This window comes from Archocentrus centrarchus, chromosome 12 (assembly GCF_007364275.1).
Source record: "Archocentrus centrarchus isolate MPI-CPG fArcCen1 chromosome 12, fArcCen1, whole genome shotgun sequence".
NCBI lineage: Eukaryota > Metazoa > Chordata > Actinopteri > Cichliformes > Cichlidae > Archocentrus > Archocentrus centrarchus.
Genome location: NC_044357.1, coordinates 9,610,263 through 9,622,678, shown reverse-complemented (window position 1 = coordinate 9,622,678; position 12,416 = coordinate 9,610,263).

Below are 12,416 nucleotides of genomic sequence, written 5' to 3'. Positions count from 1 at the left end.
ACAACTGGATGGCTCATTAAATGTAAACATTTCAAAATAAATTGTACTTATTTACACTAAAAGAAATGGAACGTTTTGGAGGTGGTTTTCTTTACTGGTCTCGCCCACTTACAGTTACATTAGGCTGCATAAGGCCCGTGAGCTCAGACGAGTTTGACCCCCTGATGTAGGCCAATTAAATTTAAAATCTATTGATCTTCCTAGAGTTTCACTTTGTTGATCTTTTCACTTTGCTGTGGTCATTGAGGTGATTTGCATTTACAAGCATTTGACCTTTTCCTCCCCACATGTGAGGATCTTTTTTCATCAGCTTCATTGTCTACAGCATGTGAGATATTCACACGTAACCATGTGTCCTTTTATTTTTTCTACAGAACAGTAACACTGACAGAGTTCACATGTATTTACACCAGTTTGCTATTTTTGCCTTTAAGGTGGGCTTTAAGGTGTCTTTTGAAACTTAAAATAAAGTTCAGTGGGATTGCACACCATTAGCTTCAAAACATTTCTCTAATAAATGCATTGTAACTTTGTATTAGGCTCAATTGGCAAATCAGTTGTTTCTGAATAAAAACTGTCAGAATTGTAAGTGCAGAAAACATCCACACTTTGAAACAAACAGCCCATTTTAGACCTGATGGGAATTTTAAATACAAAAACAGCCCATTTTCATGTTTTCCCCTGCTTTCGAGTCATTTATTAAACTGTGTCAGTGGATGTTAATTCACATTTATGTGAGAATTTTATATCTGATAACCAATCCTGTGATTTCATTTAAAAAACATTTTTTTTTCCCCTTTTAAAGAGCATTTTTGTAAGAAAATTAAAAGAAACTGATTAAAACAATTTTACTGACTTTATTTAGGGAGAAGGTGGCAGAGAAACATGACAGCAGATTAATGAGAAAGCTTTTTAGAAATCCCTTAAATGAATAATTCAAAACAGAAATACACATTTGGTTGTGTTTAACATTAATCATATAAATGTGTCATAATTTCTTTTATTTGTTTTTTAAAAAACAAAACAAAAATCAAACTCATGAGCAGGAGCTCCAAAAAACTAAATGACAAACAAAACAAGCAAAACATTTGCTCCATAATTGAGTTCATGTAATCACTGAATTATTTCTCCTGCTTATAGTTTAAGCGTGCAGGTTTAAAGCTGCTCACAAAGCACTGCTGACATGTTGGGTTTCATTGCAGGATACTTGCTGCTCCATGCAGTCAGATAACTGCAGAAGCACCACCGTCCCCCATTCCACACATTCCAGGATTTCCCAGCAAGCATTGCAAGCAAGCCTAAACAAGTCACGTTCTTTACACAGGGAGAATTTCACATAGTGAAGTGACTGAAGTCTGTTTTTGCTTTCCCTTCAGTGTGCAATCACAAAAACACACCTTTACAGTACATGTGAGTCACTTCTCCCACCATTTAAAACTTGTGTTTTTTTTTTTGTTTGTTTTTTTTAATTTCTGGAGAGACCTAATGAGACTCTATAAACCAGCTTTACTACACAGTCACAGCAATACTTCTTTCACCTGAAACATTTTACTGCAGCAGGGCAATCTGTGCCCCAAAAATATGCTTCCTGTCTGTTTTTAATAATGCCTCGTGTCCTCCTGCAGCAGCTTGTAACAGCAACTGGACTGTGGTTAAACATTTCCACCCAGAAAGGTCCGCTGACAGTCGTCAAAACAAATGTCTTTACTCTCCTACTTTAGGGTTCACACACAGGAGCGGTGACACCTAATCTCGACACGGAAGGAAAGAAAGAAGGAAAATAAAGAGGAGGCAAACGGCAAGAGGGTGAGAGAGCCTTGCTCCCTACATTCTTCACAAACGTCCCCTCCCCCCATCGACCTGCTACCACTGAGGATGCTAAAAAAAACAAAAAAACACACACACACACACACACACACACACACACACACATTGACCTCCCACCCTTCCTCCTCCTCCTCCTTTTCTTTTTCATCTGCTTATTTTACACCACCTCAGTGTCTGGTGTGATAACAAAACAAGATGAGGAAAAATACAAAAGGCAGAAAAAAAATCCCGATAATCTCTTAACATGAATAAACTGCTGTGCCTGCTTTCTTTTTAAATTCATCCTTAGTTGTGTTTTTATAGACAGCCACACTTTGCTTGGGATCTGAAGGGGGATATTTGATCATTTACGTCACACAAGCTTGATAAAAAAAAAATGTATTTTTTAAATGACTATATATGTATTTTCTTCCTTTTACGTGCCTTATTTGTTTACCATTACTTAAAACTCTGGTCATGCGGACTTATGTTAGCCTACAAATGTGTGTAAACTCTGCTCTGTAAATACAGCACTGAGTAAACAGCTTAGGAGGCTTTTTGCCACCATACCTGCCATCAGCCACTTCTACACGAGCTCGTTTGAAACGAGCCCTTTAGCACCAGTTTTAGTGTGAGCTGAGGCCAAATGCTATGACAATACTATTGCACTGCTAGAATGGATGGTACAGTAGTGCAACATTGTCAAAGCAGCTGACCTCAGCATGTGTCAGCACGTGGTCATGGGGACAGCCATTCTTCACTGCCAAACTCCAATTACGTTTAATAAGAAACAATGGTGTTATTAAACAAATAAATATTTTTTTTTTTTTTTAATGAGAAGGTGGGTGTTGAAATGCAAATTTACCTGACTTCTTCTCTGTGTAACTGAAATTATCTGTTGAGCGTGGCCTAAAATCTACAACTTTTCACACATTAGAAGACACAGTTGCATCATATTTACACACACCCTAATCGCTCTATATGCAGGTTAAGAGTTAAGGCAGTAAAGGGAGGTGCGGGTGTCTGTTTCATCAGCCAATGCCCTTTTAATATTGCACTGCTCATCTCAGTGTCCAGTAGTGCAACAGAAAAAGGGCAGTGGACAACAACATGGACACCATCAGCCTCCACTGCACATACTGACTCAACTACCCACCTTATTCTCTCACCCCTGCAACAAACAGTCCTTTAAATCAGTGTTTTCAGCAACAAATTCATTTTAAACTCTTGTACCTTTTAAAATAGATCAGATGAAAAATTCCAGTTACTTCAGGCAAAGTTGATCTAATTTAGTTTGATTTGCAAACTAACTAAAGTAAACTAGGAACAAATCGGTTCTGCAGCACAAAATCCTGCTTTCAAGGCAACAAGTACAGCCCTGTAATTGTGCATCTTTGGGAGACAAAAGTTAGGATGTTACAGATTAACAGTATAGCTTTTCAGCTGAGGAGTTAAATGAACTTCCCAAATTAAACAGCATTGGTTACTCTCACCCTGGGAGAATGGGAATTTCCCAGCATGTGGGCCCATCCTATTCTCTCCAGTGAATGACATGCATTCTAATTTTGGTGGAGAAATGGGAGGTTGGAACAGGGAGGGACACACACACACACACACACACACACACACACACACACACACACACACACACACACACTCAAAGGTTTCAGAGAGCCACGGGCTGATAATGCCAAACTATGAATTTTTTTTTTTTAATACCATCTATATTATAATTATTAGTTATGTGCAAAAATGAACACAGTCAGAAACGAGCTCAAAAGAGGGACGAACTCAACAAAAAAAAAAAAAAGTTTGCATCATTACAGGAAAATTACTGAACTGTAAACTGTAGCAACCCCTGAAATAAAAGTGAAGTAGGTCCTGCAACTTTGCACAATTAATGCACAGTTACACAACGTACAGGACCTACAGCATGACAGGAACGAGGCGTTGCAAACGTCTAGAACACAACGAACCTTGTTCATTCCTGATACATTCTGACGATTCCTATAAATACACCTCAAGGTGTTCCCTTTTTTCTTTCTTTCTTTTTTTTCTTTTTTTACCTGTTCCTGGGAGCTTTATCCGCCATACATCTCTGTGAGCGGCCTATACGCCTCCTACAAGCACTGGCTCTGCTCTGAAAGCCATTCCGGCCAGCTCTCACAAACCCACAGTACCATACCGACGACTTGTTAGATTGCACAACAGCATATAGGCTGCACAAACATACGCACACGCTAGCACCGTGAAAATGCCCCCCTCGGAGACCCACTGCACTACGATAACAGCGCGGTAAGGTGCAGGACGCGGGTATCTGTCCACAAGGCGTTAAATCGCGTCCTGATCAAGTTTTGAAGCCAGCTTCCAGATGCGCAGCGCGCGGGATTCACTCAACTCTTATCGCTGTTTTGCTCCCTTTGGTCACATAAACAGACAATCTTCGTATCTCGACCTTTGCAACTTCCAAGTTTGCACTGAGCTCCTGACAATTTAAGAAAAAAAAAAATCGGCTACAACTCACAGTGGACAACCTCCCCCTCCTCCACCTCCATAACCTCCTCCTCCAAAATCATGAATAGTATCTAGCCAAGGGAGGGACGATCCGTTATAGGGGGGGGGGGAGAAAAGGAAAAAAGTTGTCCATAAAACAAAGAAAAGCAACCCTCTCCACAAACCACACTTCGCAGTCCGCTAGTTTGAGGATTCACGCCGTCATCCTACAAGGCTGCGGGCGGGTAGAGATCAAATCTGCGGCGCTCGAAGAGTCAGGAAAAAATCGCAAGTCTTCCATGCACAAGCACACGGCCTCGCAGATCCGGACTCCATCTTTGACTACTTGACATTCAGAGCCTGCCGGAGCAAATTCCTCGTTTGCATGCCTCCCACTGATTGGCCTCTTCTTGCGCTAGTCTTTGCTATATGATGCGCCATTGGTTTGGTTTCGGCGTGTTCAACATTTTCAGCGCGCACGGGATTGGCTGCGGCCAGGGAAGCGTCACACCGTACAACGAATACCTGATTAAATGTGTCCCATTCACAAATTTCTCATCATCTCCCCGCACACTATCTGGATACTTAATCACTAATTACTGCGTTTACTGTGTGGCGCACAAACCTTTTGTGCGCTTATAAAGGAGATTATACTCAGTGTGTAATTGGTCTCCGAGGGCACAGTAAGCTTCTCATTTGTTAAAATATGGACTAAGTCCAGCTTATTCTCAGGACATGGACAGCTAAGGATCAGGCCTACGGTACTGACCTAAAATTTAAAATAATCGATTTAATATAATTATGACAGGAAGGCGGAGGTCGGATGTGTCTGTAGTGGGCACCTATATCCAAACTTCATCAAACTAATTGTTAGAATAATGATTTTAACTTAGATAGACGTGAAATCATTATAACAGTTTAAAATAATATGCATAATTACCCTGTATGGATCAGCCTGTGAGGGATCAGTGGTTGGATCGGATCATAGGGTGCTGGAGGCGGACCCACTGGGCGCCTCGGCCCCTCGCGGAGCTTTGATTGACGCACAGAGAGGAGTAGCGGGCTGTGAAATTTGGCATTCCTGGCCAGAGGAGCTGAAATAATGGCATTATCCAGTGGGAGAGGGCCCACTTTTTACTCCCCACACGTCCACCCGACTCCAGCCCACTCAGAAGGGATCTGATTGTGCAGCCAGTCGGCAAAATGCGTTTGATGTAAGGCGGGGCATGATGGATCCGGTGATGGTTTGGGGCAGTGATGCCCCATCTGAATCCATACAGAGAGAAATTTTCCCCCCTGTGACTGTTCGCATACTGGACCGAGTCCTGTCAAAGTTTATGGGCCGCTGAAACCGAACATGAAGACCAGTTATTGTATATATCTTCTGATTTCATACCTGCTGCTAAACCTTATTTTTACACTATGTTTCTATCCTCAGTAATAACCCACTGAAAACAGACAGAAAAGAAAGCGAAGTCGTTTTTAGTGAATCTGAAATATACATCAAAAACACTGAAAAAAACAAAAACAAAAAACAAAAACACTGACTGATAGGGGTGGGTGAAAATGAGTGAATCCATAGTAAGTGGGTTTATGAGATGGAACTGTTTTTCATATTAAAATAAACCAATTTATTTAAAAACAAACTGATTCAGAAACGATTTGGATAAATGAAATGATTCACTTCAGGCTGGCTTTAAAATAAAAAAAAAAATCTAGTTTCATAAGGAATGAAAATAAATCATTTATTTTATTGTGATTATTAATAAGAAGATTTCCAAAAATGTTTGAGAAGTGATTAAAGAGTAATTAACAGGAATACACCAGAATTACTTTTGTAAAAAAAAAAAAAATAATAATTTCATTGTTGAAAGGACACAGCATGGACTAATATATGATATGAGTCAATTATTTGTTAAAATGATTTTATGTAAATATTTTTGTAGGACTGTAAAACTGAACACACTTCTTTGGAGTCCATTCACACTTGGTTTACCTCTGGTGAAATAAAAGCAATACAATTTAGAAAGTACAGAGAGATACAGTTTTTTCATATTTGTGTATTTAAAATGTGAACCCTATTTCAAATTTATATTTTTAAATAAACTAGCAAACAAAGGAGGTAAAAGACATTTATTGATTGGACAATTTCAACCATTTTATAGCTGTCCTTAAAACATCTTTGTCTGTGGTCACTAAAGGGTGAGTTTGAATTGTCTTTAATTCATATTACATGATTTGTATTCTTCAGTTACAGAAGATCAAATTGACTTTTGGAATAGCTAGAATTTAGGAGATTTACAAATGTGAATCATTTATTCTGTAAACACTAAAACAGCACCTGTTTTATGATTATATCAAACACACGTTTCCTGATTTAAATTCAACGTTTAGCTCACATTTATGAGGGTCCCACAATGGAAACTTTTACATTTTAAGCATAAACGTGAATCTGTTCATAAAATGATTTGCTGTGCAGTTTCTGAAAAAGCTGCTTTCACTGAAATCCCTACATTCATTTATATGTGTATATAGTACAATAATTCCTTAGAGATCTGACAGTTCATTCGATGCGTTTTAGGAAACTTTATCTACATTTCTGTGATAATTAGGTGTATTTCTTTAGGCTCAAACTGTTCTGTTTCATCTGATTTTTTTCCCCCACATTTTTTTGTTTTTGGTTTCACTGTAAAAAAAAAAAATGTAGGAAGTTAAATATTTCCCAAATAAACAGAGCTGCACTTTAATTAAACTCTGGCCAATCTACAGGACATTAAAGAATTGAATACACCTGTGGACAATAGGATGCAGTGTGCTGAAGTCTATCTTTTATTAAGCAGATAACACGAGCAAAAAAAATATTAAAAACATAAAAAAGAAGAAACATTTCACAAACTGTTTCTTCTGAGCTTGAGGGGGAAATACCAGATCCAGCTAAAAGGCCTGACTTTAAACTGCTGCCTGTGTGAGGTGTCATGGGGGCTGAGAAAAGCCTTTTAAACATGGGAGTTATTGTTCCCTCTCCTTTTCCCAACCTCCCATCCTCCGAAAATGTACCTCCTTTCTTCCTCTGCCCTTTAACCTCTACCAACCCCCTATCCCTCTATCTCGCGTCTCTCTCCCTCTCAACATTTCCTCTCTCCTCTCGTTAGCTGAAGACCAAACAACTGTGATGGATCGTCATTGATAATTTCCCACACACAAAAAAAGGTTAACGGAGAAGGTTTTGGTGGGTGGAAAGAGGGTTTTCTGCTTCATCTTTTTTACATGAAGTAGTAGCAGTAGTAGAAGACCCCACCTCGAGCACCCGGCTCCTTCCAAAAGAGGTTTCCCCACCTCACCTCCCCCCCCCTCTCTCCTCTTTCTTGAAACAGACTCTATGGACTGCATGCATGACATTCCAGCTGTGTGGGTGGCACAGCCTTTACAGCTTCTCCAACAGTACACATGGCTCCTAAAGCACAACAGCAAAGAAGCCCATGATCCATCTTCACATACACTTCATCACTTCAGCTCTGCATCGCGGTTTTACCTGAGAAATGCAATCACAAATGTTGATGGTTCGTTATCTGATGACCCAAAAGTTCACAGGGCAGGACATGTGAACGAATAAGTCACAAGGCAGGCACATTTTTCCTCCCTTCTTTATCTTTAACCCTGATACTGTGTTTGAAGAGCAATCAGGAGCTCAGAAACATTCTTGGGATTGTTTTTTTATTTATTTTTTTGGTCACCTTGATATCTCATCGCTGTTCAAAAAAATGCATGGGATTTTGTAATAAACACAATTTTTCTAACTAGTTATTTGTTTTTGAAAAATAGCTGAAGGCAGCAGCTGTAAATAAAACTTAACAGAAAAGATTTTCATATGTTCTTTATCTGTGATTAGTGTTGATAACAGTGGATATGTAGCATTTCCATTATTGGGGTTTTAAAGCCTCTGATACATCTCATAAGTAAAATCTCTGTAATATAACAAAACTGTATCTACAACAGTCTGCAAATTTGTCTGCAACTTCCCTTTTTATTTAAAGAATAGTCGTGTTTATGCATATTCCCTTACCTCATGTAAAATTTGAACTATTTCTTTAGTAGGTGTAATCACAATGTTTTTCATTTTGCTGTCCATTTCGCTTCAAAAATGTTCTACACATACATGTAATGACAATAACCATTAAAAAAAGAAAGAAATATTTAAATAATGTTACAAATACAGATATATTAAATCTGTAAAAGGTTAATTTGCCCATTTTCTACAGTTATGTCCAGAGACTCCCTCAGCATAACTATACTTGTATTTTAAGTGTAATTCGTTTCACAAAAAATAGACAATCACACAATAAATAAAGTCAGTGAATATAAATTTGATGGACAGCATAACTAGCTATTCTTTTATCTAACAGAGATTATGGTTACATCATTAATGTGAACTACTCAACCACAGGACTCATAAAGTGACAATCTGATACTGAGACAGCCCTGGTACATACTTAATTATAGCAAATATATTCAAATTAACAAAAAGTTGAATTTCCCAATGACAGCACTTAATTTTAACCTCCTATTTAGCATTTATATCATCATTTAATAACTGGTTTATAACATGTGAAAAAGCAGCTGAATGTTGCTTTATATGTTTAAATAATAAAAAAAAAATGTCCAAAACTGTTCCTTTGGGTACTTGTGAGTCTAGGCTGGTGTAAAAAAAATAATGAATATATAAATATATTCTTGATTTAAATAAAGGGAAACACCATTGACAGATGGATAAATGGGACAGTATATAAACACCAGGAAACACTAAAAACTCTTAAAATCGTTCTTCTAGTTGGTCATTACCCCATTATCATGCAGCGATTAAAGGTTTAAGCTGTTCCTATAAAAGTCAGGATCAAAGAAATGTTGGTATTTTGTTTTTATAGATCAGTGCAGTTTGTGAAGAAGTAAAGGCGACAGTAACAAAACACAAACAAAATGTTTCACTACTAAACAAAAATTTATGGAAACTGTTCAAATTTTCACTGGCCTGCTATGAATCACGTCAGCACAGGATGATAATGTGTAATTTTGCTTGTTGACATTATGTTCTATATATATTTATACAGTTCAAAATCACAAATTTGCCACAAGGGGCTCAGTCTGTATAGCATATTGCACCCTCCACCTGCTTCCCCTCAGCCCCCCTTAGAAAAAAAAAAAAACCTCTTTGACTTCATATGCACCAGTAATAATTTTACTGTCATCATATTAACCCACCAGCTGAGCTGTAGTGCTTAGCAGCCAGTAGAAGCATCAAAGAGCCTTCAGCTCCTCAGACCTTCATGCTTCCACTCAACAGCACCCTCCATTAAATCAATTAGTCATGAGGATCACTGCAGAAACTTACTGAAGCTCAAAACCTGCGGGTGGGAGACATTGATTCTTCTCCTACCACCAACAAACAACAAACCTCATCAATAACTCACAGCGAAGGCTACGTCAGGCTTGTTTTCCCCCCACTTCCACTGGGCGAGTGCAGGAGCAGAGACCAAAGGATGAAAAAACTCAACCCCATTAGCTGAACTTCAGAGGAATTCCTCACTTTACATACGGAATGCACATTAGGTCAAAGGGCAAAGGGCCAGAGGGGAATCCACCCCCGCCCAGGCAGGCAAGCAGGCAGGCAGGCCTTATTTAAACAAGCCAGGAATGCCTGGTTGGAAAAGAGGAGAAGAAGGAGAAGAAGAAGGCAAAGGAGCCTTTATGCCATTAAAATGAGTTAAGGGGCCACCGCCAATAAATACTGGCACTTTTTAAATTACCTGCAGTGGATGAGTTCATCTGCTACTGACTCTGAAATTTATTATGAGCTTTTCCTCATTATATGTTTACTGCTTAGATGTGTCTTCCTGTAATGATAGGTGAAATTACTATATGTGTTCAAATGTGCTGTGCAGCCAACAGGAAGTGAGTGCAATCAACCTCTGAAACGGACGCTTCTCCTGTTTTCTCACCTGGCATTAGCTCGGAAGTTGGACAGTGAAAAAAGAAAAGAAAAAATTTATATATATATATATATACTGAGAGCACTATATGCACTGACACTATTATGTATATTTAGTGACAGCTTGTTGTTGCAGTTTTTTATTTATCACATCTATTCAAATCTGGGGTTTTTTTGACACTGTATGGTTTTTAATATTTTTGCATCATTTTTTATACACTTCTGCAGAATTTATCATTATTATTGGAAAACTTTTTATTTTAATTGTGTTTGGCACACATTACAGACACACCAGTGAGGTTTGTATCCACATGGGTTATATGCATATGTACAGCTCTCACACTTAATACTAGACAAATATTCTCTATGTTCATTGGATTTTATTGATCTTCTGTGCCTATAAATTAAAACAAAGAATTGATTCCTACAGCAGTTGCTGGCTAATTGAGGCTGAGCCTTGACCTGCATGTCTCTAATTTTAAGATCAAAAGGAAAGAGCAGGATGAGAGTCTCTAAATACAAAACCCTGCATTCCAGGCAAGGGCCAACCTCCCCAAGTTTTAGGACCATCTCGCCAAAATATCTTACAAATGACATGCTACAATCCCCATGACTGTGGTGGAATTCTGTCCACTTCAGGGCTTCAAAGCTCTACGGGAATCGTGGATCGTTCTGGCCAATAGGTGTAGGGGGGTGGACCCTGCGTGCTTTGACCTCAGAGACCTTCCCCCAAACCTCCCCCAGCTACCCACCCAGTGTCCTGCTCCTCATTCCCCCACCATCCACACATCCAATGAGGCAGTCAATCAGTTAGTCAGTGGATCAGGTTGTTTATCTATGTGGCAGTTTGAAGGTCTTCTGGGTGTCTGTAAGCAAGGACGAGCACTTAACAGCGTCTTTTTTGAGCACAAACTGCAGATTGTAGTTGAGCTGGACATCAAGTCTTATATCAGCATTTTTTCATAAATTGGCTTGCTCTTCAGAAATGCTGTAGCTCTCTCCTGACCCTGCTCACACACAAGTATTAAAGTTTTATTGTGCATTTTACCGCTGACCTGTCACATTAGATCAGACAAAGCGCTTCACATCCACTACAGACACAAGCACAGAGTGAAAAACTCAACATTATTCTGATTGTTGAGCTTGTCTCTAAACTCTTGACTCAGCGTCTTTGGTCTGTCATTGAGGCAGCCATTTTCCCATTAAGATCTCCCTACGGGGCCCTGCAGGAACCAATTACCGTACTTTGATGAGAGCAGGCCTTTCATTTCTGTTAACTACTTAATCAAGGGATGATTTCTTTCGTTGATTGTTCTGATTCTGCAGCTTTCCACTTCTCTCATTGCAGCCCGGCTGTGAAAAAATGAACTTTATACTGCTACAACTCACATGCATGTTGATGCATAGAGCGAAAGACACTGCAGTGCTGCTCATATATACTGGAAAATGAGCTTGTAACACTGGCCGCAAAGTGAAAACACACAGAGCGTGGCGCATTTGAGAACAAAAACTACAACAGACCTTTCATGACCGTCTGAGTTGTGTCAGTGTTTTCAGATATATGTACTCTATTGCCATCTGCTGGATGCGGTTCACATTGCACAGATTTGGGTAACTGATGACGGAAAAATTTCAGCTGCGGTAGGAAGATGATGTTGATTCTACAGCTGCATATGAAAACTGCCAGAACCTATTTCCAGTGCACACAGTCAGTTTCAGTGATTAATATGCCAACAGATTAGCTGGCTAACAGATAAGAGGCCACATGGCTTAAAATGTCTGTTTTCGGGCTCTCAAATATGAACTTTAGATGCTTTTTCTGTTTTTCATTTTTATCTAACGCAAATTGGAAAATCTGTAGGTTACAGGACTGTTTGTTGGATAAAACATTTCACCAAAAAGTACATTGAAAAACTCAGAAATCATAACCTGGTTACTGAAGAAAAATCTCACTGTGAAAAGTTTCATGTGGGAACTATTATCATTCTACCAAACTACACTTACCGACCACATCACTGAACCCAAGGAAGGGCACACATAAGCATGAGCAGAGGCTTGGGTGAACTGTCCCTTTGAAAGACTGCAACTCACATTATATGCTGTATATTATTTTGCTGTCTCTAGTGTGTGTGTG